We start from the raw sequence: 12,146 nt of genomic DNA, 5'->3' as shown, positions 1-12,146 counted from the left end.
TTGATTGGTTGGCAGATCACCGTTTGATATTCGGCAGTGAATGAAACAGTTTGTTAGTGCTAACATTAGAAAAAAAAATACATCTTATTTTTTAACACAACATATTTTCAGTTGGTGTCTCCATTTTATTAAATTATTAATTATTAAATAATATTTAAGACAATTTTCTAATGAATTTATTTTATTTTATGTTTTTTTTAAAAAATATAACAGTAAAAAAATTTTATAGTTAAACCCAAAAATGTTTTTAATGATCGTAAAATTTAAGTACTGAAAATATTTGAAAATAACTTAATCGATTCAGGGAAATTTATCGATTCGAATAGGGAAATTTGGGGTAATTGACGTATTTCAATCGGGCAACGTGGCCGACCTTTAATGAATGTGCAGCATAAACATAGTAGTAGTGTTTAAGGGGAAGAACTGGAGAAAAGTGTAAGTGTAGAGCAAAAATGACAGTTTTAGGTATTGCTGGCTTCACCGTATATATTTTGGTTTTTAATATTAATATATTTTCTGCATAAAAAATAATTAAACTCTATTTTATGACAAGTATAATGTGTTAAACTTTAATATTATAAAATAATATATGATTAAAAAATAAAATTAGCATCCTGATCCACTTTATGATCTTTATCAAGACTTATAAAATTAAAAAATATATATAAATAATTAATAATTTACTTTATAAATTAGAAATAAGCTAATAAAATTTTTAAATTTGCAGATTTATTTATGAGATTTATATAGATTCAAAGCAATTACAATAATATATGCATTAAAATTCAGACATTTAAATAATAAGATCTAGGAAAGTTCTAAAACATGAATCAGGTTTTCAGATAATTAAACAGATAAAAGTAACTCATAAACTTTTCAGTAAATTATGTTTATAAAAAAAACTTTATTTGATAATAAACTTACACATATTAATTATGAGAGGCTCATAGAGTAATGGCTACAATTTAACAGATACAATTAATTAACAGATTTAAATTTGCATCTGTTAAATCTCTACTGGATAGCACATGTTTTTGGATGACAAACACTGGATAGCAAAAATTATAGTATTATTTGATTCTGAATTTGTTCTATAATTTTAAGAAGGTTTGCAGACTTTTCTTACATATCTTTGAAATGCTTAAAATTTTAAGCAGTAATTATAATACATTATGCATGAACATAATAAAAAGTAATAGTTAAAATTTTTTATATTAAAAAACAATACAAATAAATATAAATGTTTAGAAATGTTAGAATTATCCAGTTAATGTTACCTATGGTAGCGAACATGGCGCTCGTCTCTGAAACAGTGGGGACACATGTTCTAACCTAACCTAACCTATTCTAATAAATTACCCCTATTCTAATAATTTGGATGGCAATAATTATGGTAATTTATTAGAATAGGTTAGGTTAGAATGTGCATCCCCACTGTTTCAGAGACGAGCCGCCATGTTCGCTACCATAGGTAACATTAACCAATTATCCTAACACTTTTATTTAAATAATGTAATTAGATACAGGATTCTGTAGTGAGGCTTTCGGCTGTCTGTGGATGGTGGACAAAACATTGTTCACCATCCAGAGAAAGCTGTTTGTGCTTGTCTCATGAGTTCTCTCTTAATAGTCTGGGGTGTCCAGAGCCTGGCCACAATGTATGTTTGCCATCACATATTCTCTGCCGCCAACACCTGCCTAGTAGACATTCGAAATATGCTTTCCTTCATTTTTAACTAGGGATTTACCACTATCAACTTGGCTAATGTATTGGCCAACTGATAAATTGGCTAAAAATTGATATTATTTGCCAATAAATTATTATTATTATTTTGTGGTGATTGTCTTTTTTTCCTTCCCTTTCAAATGAAAATGGTTCTTTTGTAGCAGTTGTGTTTGTGAATAAGTTTATCACTATTCAAGAATAATAGTTAATGATGTATAAATATCAAGTTTAAAAGTGAATTCAAGAAAATGAATATAGTAGCCTTTGGAAATTTTTTAAACTGAAAAGTGGGATTTAAGATTTACTGAATAATACTTAGTCAACAAAAGTTTCACAAAGTGGTTCTACTTCCAAGACCTTTAATACCACAAATATGAAAAGCCATCTAATAAATCATCATACAGAAGCATATCAAGTAGTAGTACAGAATGATCACCATACTAACAAATAAGTACCAACAGCTTTATGCTTAGTAGGACATCAAATTCAGCACTTGTTGAATTTTTTCAATGAAAATAGCCTATTTTGCTGATCATTCACTTTTGCTAAAGAAATATCAAAATGCATTATAGAAATGGTTTCAACAGAAGTTTAATCTTATTCAGTATTGAATATAGTTTGCCAATCTTGCCAATATTGGTATTATACTGTATATAGGCAAAATCATTGCTAATTATAGAAGTGGCCAATGAATGGTCAATATATTGTCTTGGTTGATCTTTATTTTAAATTCTTTCTGCTCTATGGGAACTAAGACAACTTTCTTTTTCCTATACTCATTAAGGGTTTGGCCAAGCCCATAATTGGGGCAGCTAGGTGGTGAAGGACAGGGTGTAGTTTCAACGTAACCAGGACAAACTGCCTGAAAAATTCCTGGGAAATTGCTTACCCAGATTCAATCCTGGGTCTTCCAGAACACAGTAGACTAATCACTTTATCAGTAGTGCACTCAGGATTTAATCTTGGGGCTAAGTTGAATGATAAAAAAATTTTTAATGCAAATTCAATAAAATTCCCAGTTTATGTGACTGCTAATTTATAAGTAGTATAGAAATAGAAGATACAACACAATATAAATAAAAGAATGAATTTTAATTAGGAAATGATTTTTGGAAAATTTTCTAGTGTTTTCCTTTTTCTTTCGAGGTGCAAAGACCCCTTTGGTCCTCCCTCTGGATGTGCCACTGCACTTCATCTATCTGGCTGCAGAATCAACTTACATTTTTTTCCACATGAAGACTCAACATATACATAATTTACATAATTTATGATGCATATATCAAAGCTTCTATTTGTTTTGTTGATTTAAAACTTATTGCATGAACAAAATAGATGTAAAATAAATTTGCGTATGTTTATTTTGCATCTGTTTATTTAATCTTATTTAATCTAAATTAAATATTTTGTTTTGCAAAATATTTAATGCAATATGCATAGAATTAAAAATTCTATAACATATTTCAGTTATTGTGAAACAATAGAAATTTATGTATGATAGATGATGCAATAAATATTTATTTCATTAGGAAACATTTGTGCAGTATATTAACAGTACATACATATACACATAAAATGCATTAACAATTACAGTAAAATCTATCTATTGTAATCACTTAAGATTTGTCTGTGCTGATAACAAGTGGGAAAGTAAATAAATACTACAATTTGTAAAATTTGGTTTTATTGACTATAACATTAAAAGGATATGTTTAAAACATAAAATATGTATAACATGAAGATTTATTACTTGTAATTATTATTATTATTATTAATTACCTTTAAATCTGTGAATAATTGAAATAAGAAATTTCAGCAATTAAACTATTGCATTGTAAACTAGTAATGATTAAAATGATTAACATTTTGACATTTAAAGCACTTGAAGGCACAGAAACAGGCACCTCCAACCAACAAATATTTGCTACCGTAACAAATTAAGACTGAAGATGATTGTACTGTACATTATTAGTCCCATGTTGAGGCTAAAGTGTAAAAATACAACTTTAAAAAATAAATAAATAAAAAAAAGCATTTTTATCTAAGGATAATGATAACAGTTATCAATAAAATAATATAATGCAAATCTGGAATATCTGTATTATAGTTATTGTGATAACTTTTTACTTTAAAAGTTTTTGTTTCTGGAAGTTAAATTCCAGTAACAAAAATTTTGAATGTAAAAATTTCTGAAAAATGTTTTTGACCTTAACCAAGGTCTGCCTCAGGTCAATGATATTCCAAAATTAGAATGTACAGAACACAAATTTGTCAATATATTTTTAATTAAATAAACAAAAACATAACATTGTAAAACAACAAAAAATTAATCTGTGGTAAATATACAGTTAAGCCAGATATAAATATAAAAAAGAAAATAATAAATTAATTATTATTATTTTGTATGTTGACAATTCCCGGTTTTTCGTAAAAGCATTGCCGTACATATGAGATGCTTTTTCCTTCTTTAAAGTCAATACAATTTCCAGTCAGGTCGGCCAAGTCTTCTGGCGCTCTGATTTGATCAGTTTGAAATGATTGCTTAATTAAAGTGGCATTCTGGAAATTGGCTTGCACATCTGTCTCAGTGGTGTAAATGGACAGGGTGGAGAATATCTTCTATTCAAAATGTCGTAACAATGTTCCTGCAACCTTTTGTGTATTGAGTGCTTAGTGGACCCAACATATACCATATTTCTTTGGAATCTGTTGTCCCTCACGGGAACACTACACCCCTGATAACTTCTTGTCTATTGGATAACTTTCTTTTTCTTTATACAGATCCAGAATAGATCCTGGAGCAAATCTTATGATAGATGATTTTTAATTCCTATAATGAAACAAACAAAATATATAAAAATAAACTGCAAGAATTTAAACAAAATAAAAATGTAATCAAATTGAAAAAGAAGTAATAAAAATATTAAAATATAAGAAATAATGAAACTCCTATTAGTTACAAAAATATCTGGGAGGAAATTGTTTCTAATGCCCCATTTAGATCCCATCCTGTAAACAATTAATTAATTATAAGATATATCATATCAGTAATTGTAATGAAGATTTCTCATTGAATAAAATGGTATGAAATACAATACTTGAACTTATTTTTTTGATTTATTTTTTTTTTTGTCAGTTCCACAAATGTTTGTTTTTTATTGTATCATATATCTTCAATCGAGTACAAGATATAATAATGATACAAAGTTATAAAATTGCAGATTAATATTGATTACAATGCAATTGTTTCAATAGTTCTAAAGAAAAATCAAAGTGCTTCTTAAATTAAATGTGGGTTAATCATTGTCATAAATAACTTATATAATTATTATTATTGATTTATTTTAAATATTTCATTTACTAAATAATAAATTAATGTGTAATAAATGAATAAAAGAATGTAGTAAATGCAACTGGTATATTGTGAAATTTTGAAATACCTAAATTGATTTTAAAAGACAATTGTATTACCAAAAAATCAACAATAGGAATTGTTTTAATTTTACATGTAATAGTTTTTTTTCCCCCTGTGATGTAAGGAAAATTATTGTGGCGATTATGAAGCTATAGCATTGTCTTTGAGATAAAAAAAAATTATTTTTAGGAAAAACTGTTAACTTTTAGAAAAATTATATTTACATTTCAAAAATATTTGCTAAGAATTTTTAAGAAAATATTTATGTTGAAAGTTAATTTTTTAAATTACTTTTAGCTTACATTTGCATTTTTGTTTTTTTTAAAAGAAATTCATGTTTTAGCATTTTTAGGTTTTAAATTAATAATTTATTATATATATATATATATATATAATATATATAACCTTAATGTTTCATTTTCAATTTATTTCCTTAGTGAAAAAATTAATTAATTTATTAATTTATTAATAAATAAATTAATTTAAAATAATTTATTAATAAGTTATTCATTAATTTTTAACAATTAGAAATATAAATAAAATATTCATTTCTGTTTAATATTTTATAATTAAAAAATACATGTTTTTAGTTAAACTGTTTTGATTTCAAAAAAGAAGGTTGCATTTGTTTATTACTGATTTTAAGTTGAGATTTTAAAGAATGTTAACTTTGCTCATGTTATATTAATAATATAATAATGGTATTTTTCTTAAAAATAGATCATAATTTATAATGCTTGTTTTGAAGTTATATTTAAGAGGCAAGTTTATTTAGAAAAATCTCTATAAAATAAACAAATTCTAAAAATGAATCATGCTGATCTATTTTTGTATGTTGTAATTACTCATTTAAAGGTGAATAATCTTATTCTCTGACAGCTTGTAAGATTTTATTACCAATTTATTGTTTGTCTATAGTACAATAACATATTTTTTCTCTTATGAACATTTTTATTTATTTCACAAGTATTATCCATTAATTACATAATTTTTGAGCCACTTTTAACCCCCCCTTTCTTGTTGTGAACAATAATGTACTTTAAGCAAATCCATTCCCCTTTTATTAAGTGTACAAAAGTTCATAGACCCTCTGACATAAGAAATAACTTAAAAAGCTTTGCAAGTATTTTCTAATTGACAGTTTATTTACATGATTAGTAAGCAGGTTTATATGAACAAATCTGTATGTCTGTAATACCACTAAAAAGAAAATGTAGATGACACCTTAACTCTTCTTTCCCCATTGTATACAGGGTTGTACTTTTCTCAACTCCTCCCTGTTAATGAAAGTTAATGGAAGACTCATAAAGTTAATATGAGGGATGTTCAAAAAGTAAGGTTAGAAAGCCTGCAGTGAAAAGTGTACTTTTTATTTCATACAACCAATACAGCCAACTGATAGTACATACATTAGGTTATTTTTCGAAATAGTCTTCACATCAGTTTAGGCACTTGTCACTTTGTGTGATGAATTTGAAAATTCTCTCCTGGTAAAAGTCCTGTCCTTGTGTGTTCAGCAAAGTTGTCTTGAAGTGTTTCACTTCCTCATCTGAAGCAAATTGTCATCCTGCTAGGTTCTCCTTCAAGAGAGGAAACAGGTGAAAGTCACTTGGAGCGAGGTCCGGGCTTCTCCTTGCATTGGTTGGACAGATTTTGTGGAACCCATTGGGCACAAACTTTCCAGTACTGCAGAATATCGTGAACAATGTGATGAATGCTTCCAAATGATCCCAATTCTACCATCATATGCTGTAACGTGATCCTCCTGTTGTCCTGAATCAGCTCCTCCATGCGAGCTGTGTTGACATCTGTTGATGCCGTGCTGGGTCAGCCACTGCAATCCTCGTCGGTGACGTTTTCACTACTGGCCGTAAACTTCTGACACCATTGCTGATGAGATATTACAGTCTCTCCATAAACCTCTACAAGCTGCCAGCAAATTTCAGCTGCAATTACATGTTTTGCCAACAGAAATCGAATAACTGAGCGGATTTCTTTGCAAGACCAGTTTTCAAATGAGTCTCCATATTTGTGTTTACTTTCAACTAGTGTTGTAGGTGGCAGGTAGCTGAAACTCTGCACAGTTGCCAACCACATATATTGGAATTACTGCACACTTCTCATTTCTCTATAACAAACGAAACTCCAGGAATATTGGCCTTGTAACCTTACTTTTTGATCAACCTTCGTATTTATAATACTTTTTAATTTAAATTATATATTTATATGGTTTATTTATTATACAATTTATAGTTTGTTTAATGACTTGTAACATAATTTCATATTTTAAAATAAAGCATGTTAAATTATGTTTTTTAAACAAAGAAAATTGTTTTGTATGACCAAGCAATTTACAAGCAAATAGACTTTTTCATTATTAGATTATAAAATTTTTTGAAAAAAAAATAAAAATAATATTAATGCTACCTTTCAGAGATTTAAATGTTATCAACAAGGTAGTGTTAATTCTTACATTATCATCAGTATAGATGAATCTTGGTGATTGCATTGAGTATATTGCCTACCAAAATGATTTAATACAGCTGGATAGACAAACCAATGACAGTTTGTTTTAAATGAGATGGACTGCCATTGATTTGCTTAGCCAGCTTTATTAAAGCTGCTTTATAGTCATTATACCCATTAAGTACTGTAGATTCTATTTTACATTACATTGCATTTAAACACTTTGGAAACGATGATATTTATAGATTGCTAATCTAGTTACTATAATAATGAAATCATTTATTTATTTAAAATTTCTATTTGTTTATTTTTGTGTTTTAAATAAAATATATTGTTTTTTATTAGTGCATACTGTTGCTTCTGTTTAACAGTATTTTGATTTGAGAAAATAAAATGAATTTAGCAATGTAAATAACAAAAAGTAATTGGATAAGCATACATCTCTAGCTTTCCTTTATAAGCATTAAGTAGTTCCTGGAAATGATTGCATTTGATAATTAAGGCTTATTGGGCTACAATTTGAAAAAATTGTAGTTCCCACTGTCATCTGTCCATTTGTCTGTCTGTCTGTCTTTCCTTAATCTAGAGAATAGTTAGATACAGTGGTGTAGCTAGGGGGTGCGGTAGGTGCGGTCCACACCGGGCCCCTGGAAAACGATAGGCCCATGGGGGCCCCAAAATCACGAAAAAAAGACCTGAAAAATTTTTTTGGGGGCTCACAACTCTGGTTCCACACCAGGCCCGGAGAATCCTAGCTACACCACTGGTTAGATAGATGAAAGATGAGACCAGATATGGAAACCTTGGGCAGGAGGCTCCGATTAACTATATACGAACTTCTGATGCAAACCGGAAGTCATGTTATTTTAATTCAAAAATTTTTTCCTGAAAGTGTTAGACAGATGACCAGTGTGACTATTGTTAAAGGAAAAGTATGATGTACAGGTGCAAGCAATTTGAGGTGGAAAGCATATATTTTAAATAAAATAAAATAAAAATATGATTAAAAATTGCAGCCTAGCATTGTGGTGATGTCACAATAAATAATTTCTTATACTTTACATCATAAAAATGATAATTTACTTTTAGTTTTATTTTATCCTAAGTAGAAAGTTAAGAGAAAAGCTGATTTTAGTGAGGATAAAATCAGTTTTCTTTTTATTAGCCTAAAGTTTAATACTTTAGGAAAAAAATATTGTTCCATATTGATGCTTTTTGCAAAAGTGGTCTATTGTTGCATAGTGAGAAGGCCCTCAATGTCTTACACACATTCTTTTCCTTATAAAACCACTCTTCACTTAACAATCTGTCTGTTTAATTAATGACCTCTCATGCTTATGACTAACTTCCAGTATGATTAATCCTCTTTCTTAGTCATGTTCCTACTGTTTCTTCAAAACTACAAAACTTTCACCATCAACAAGATTACATATTTCTTTTATAAATTGCATTTTATTGTTTAAATAATTTGATGACTAAAATATCTGAATGTCTTACTTTTTGAATAAACTTTAATTTTTTTGGTACATCATTTTTATAATTTTTTCAGATTATATTTTTATTTTCTCTAAATGTATGAGATGCAAATTAAAACAAAGTTATTAAGTAGGAATTTCCTTCAGATCTTTTCTTTATCCAGAATAAATAAAAATTATTAAGCTCTTGTTTATTGACAAATTTGCTTAATGACCTACTCGTAGGAATGAAACTTGTCATTCAGTGAAGAGTGGCTGCAGATTATAATTTTCAAATTTTTGTATCTGTTTAATTTTCAAAATTGCATAGCTGTGAAATACTTTACTATGAAGTAAAACATTTCCTTCAAATTCACATCTCTGAAAAAACATAGAGAACGATAAGTATATGAGCTGCTTTGCAAAAAGAAAATCTCGACTGAAATGGTGCTTTAATTGAATATAACGATTTTGTAATAAAGTAGCCTTATATTATATATTATTGAGAATTGTTTTTCAGTTTGATATGACTTGATTTTTATTTTAATTAATTATAATTATTAAAATACTTAATAAATATGATAAAATAATTAAACTAGTTCAATAAAATAATATGGATTTGTTTTAATTGTGTAATAATTTTTTTACAGATAGCAAGAAAATATTTATGAAAATAGATTTTAAAAAATTTAAATGTATAAAAGTTAAAACGAATCATCACTAAACAAATAGAGTAAGTATAATTATTTTAAATTAAAAGTTATAGCTTCAGATAAAATTTTTATATTGATAATTCCATTTTATAACAAAATTGAATTAATTTTTTAAAAAATTCTTAAATTGACAAGATAGAAATCAGAAATCTTTGTTTTTTTCTTATTTCTTAATAGATGTTAATTAATTTCATTGATGCTATTCTATTGCGTTATGCTTGATTTTTAGTGGTCTTTAGTTTTAAAATCTTCAATAATAGAGAAAAAAGTATGCTATATAACAGGGGTGGGTAAGCAAGAGTTCAGTGGGAGCTGAAATGTAGGTTTTGCAAAATGCACGGGAGCCGCAGTTCTGTACTGTCATGACGGATAGTATGGTAAGGCTGGGAAAAATAGCACTTTCAGCAAGAGCCGCATTTGCCCATGCCTGCTACATAATACCATATTCATCTATTTTTTTATTATTTTTTAAAGGTATATCTATTTAATTGTATTTCCTGGTACAGATATCTGAACAAGCATAATTTTAAATGATTTATTATTAAATCTGTGATAATTTTATGAAATAAAAGGATAAAAAAGGAGACATTTTGGGTTTCATATCCTTCTTCTACAAATCTTCTATGAACTTTTATAAACAAACATGATATTTTAATATGCATTATTTAATCTCATTTATTGTGAAAATATACTTTCAATTAAAACATATTCAAATTTAGTAATAGTATTTGAATTTTTAAAGTGCATTACTTAATTTCACTTAAAGAAATAATAATCCACATTTAATGTATTCAAAAGAATTAAATTTATTATTACATACTGTATATATTTTAGAAGAAATATAAATTATTATATTTTTTAATACATAAAATAGGAATTACTTTCTTAGAATCGAAGCTGAAAAATCAATATCAAAAAATTTAAATAACGTAAAAGAAGAAATTCGATTGTTTAGTAAGTTTGACTTGTTCAAATGTAGTTTTATTTTTTATAATATAAGTAGATTTAATATCATGTTTGTTTATAAAATTTTATAGTGTGATATGGGAGGAGTGAGAGAATCAAAATCTTTTACAGATTTCATAGAAAAGTATTTGTAGCTTTCTGTTAACTAGATATCTAAAACAGATTAAAAAGTAGGAGGACAGTGAAAGATAATGAATTTAGTATTATATTAGGCATTTTATACTGTTGATAAGAAAGTTAATTTAAAAATTATACAAGTACAAAATACATTAAAATATTATAATAAAACAACTGTAGTCTTGTATTTAAAAAAACTTTATTTTAAATTAAAATATTAATTAAAAACTTTAAATATTATAAGCTGTTTTATTTTTACATTCTAACTCAAATTAATAAAATAAATTCGAAATGTTTGAAGATATGAATATATTTAAAGTTAAAAATTTTTGGCTCTTTATTGAAAATAATAAAATGCAAAAATTAATTACATTAGGTTTCCAATATTCAATAATGTAAACTTAATGATATTTCTACAAATTTAGCACTGTATTTAGTTTTAAGTTATATTTTAATGAAATCCATCTATAATATAACCTAACGTACTAAACATGTAAATTTAATATAGGTTTAAAATATTAAAAAATAATCAATTACAGTATTCAGATTGAATAAATTGTAATTTATTTACACAATATATAAGAATTTTTTATTACTTATTTCTGTCTGCCAATAGTTGAGTGGATAATGCCACTGTGCACTAGCAGTTGGATGTGATTACACACCTGATCACTAGTCTGGCCATGTTGGAGGGTTTCATGTTTCTTCACATATCTAACACCTAAATAGGACAACTGACTATAGAAATTTCTTCCAGGAAATTGCTTGTGTGTTGTTGCTGTATCCATTAATTCAATCCAATCCAATTATTTATTTTCAACTTTGTCAAAATACCAAATATTAATGAACACTGCAAAAACCTAACAAACCAGCAACAAAATTATAAACTAAGTGTGAACATTTTTGCCTGTGTTCTCTCATATTGTTTCAATAGGAACTGAGATTTGTGAATGTTATTTAATGAGTTTGCTGCTTCATAAATAATTTGTTTAAATAATTATTTTTAATTTTTATAAAGTTAGTTAATTAAATTTAAATTAGTTATCAATTTTAATGAGTGCCAGTTTCCATCCAGTTTTTTTCTTATTAAAATATGCATGTTGAAATAATTTATTGTATATATATATATATGTATATATATATATATATGATATGATATGATATACTGATTCAACTATATAAGCTTAGAAGCAATCAAAAGACAATTAGGAAGTGCAGATGGTATAGTAATTTTGTTTTTTCTGTATAGGTAATGAGTTCACCACTAGTTCACAATATTAGAATAGTATTCA

General features: G+C 26.9%; 1 protein-coding gene across 4 annotated transcripts in view; it reads left to right on the top strand.

Annotated features, from left to right (window-relative positions):
* Positions 1-304: 304 nt before the first annotated feature.
* Positions 305-12,146, top strand: part of LOC136975773 (UDP-N-acetylhexosamine pyrophosphorylase-like) — a 61,225-nt gene continuing 49,383 nt past the window's right edge. For all 4 annotated transcript variants that reach the window (XR_010880826.1, XM_067270889.1, XM_067270891.1 and 1 more), the window contains exons 1-2: positions 305-435; positions 9,709-9,791. The gene's annotated coding sequence lies outside the window, so the exon portion shown is untranslated. The remainder of the gene's footprint in view (positions 436-9,708; positions 9,792-12,146) is intronic.

This window comes from Centruroides vittatus, unplaced genomic scaffold (assembly GCF_030686945.1).
Source record: "Centruroides vittatus isolate TY-2023 unplaced genomic scaffold, ASM3068694v2 contig_388, whole genome shotgun sequence".
Classification (NCBI taxonomy): Eukaryota; Metazoa; Arthropoda; class Arachnida; order Scorpiones; family Buthidae; genus Centruroides; species Centruroides vittatus.
The sequence above is the reverse complement of the archived record's forward strand: the minus strand, read 5'-3'. Positions and strand labels throughout refer to the sequence as shown.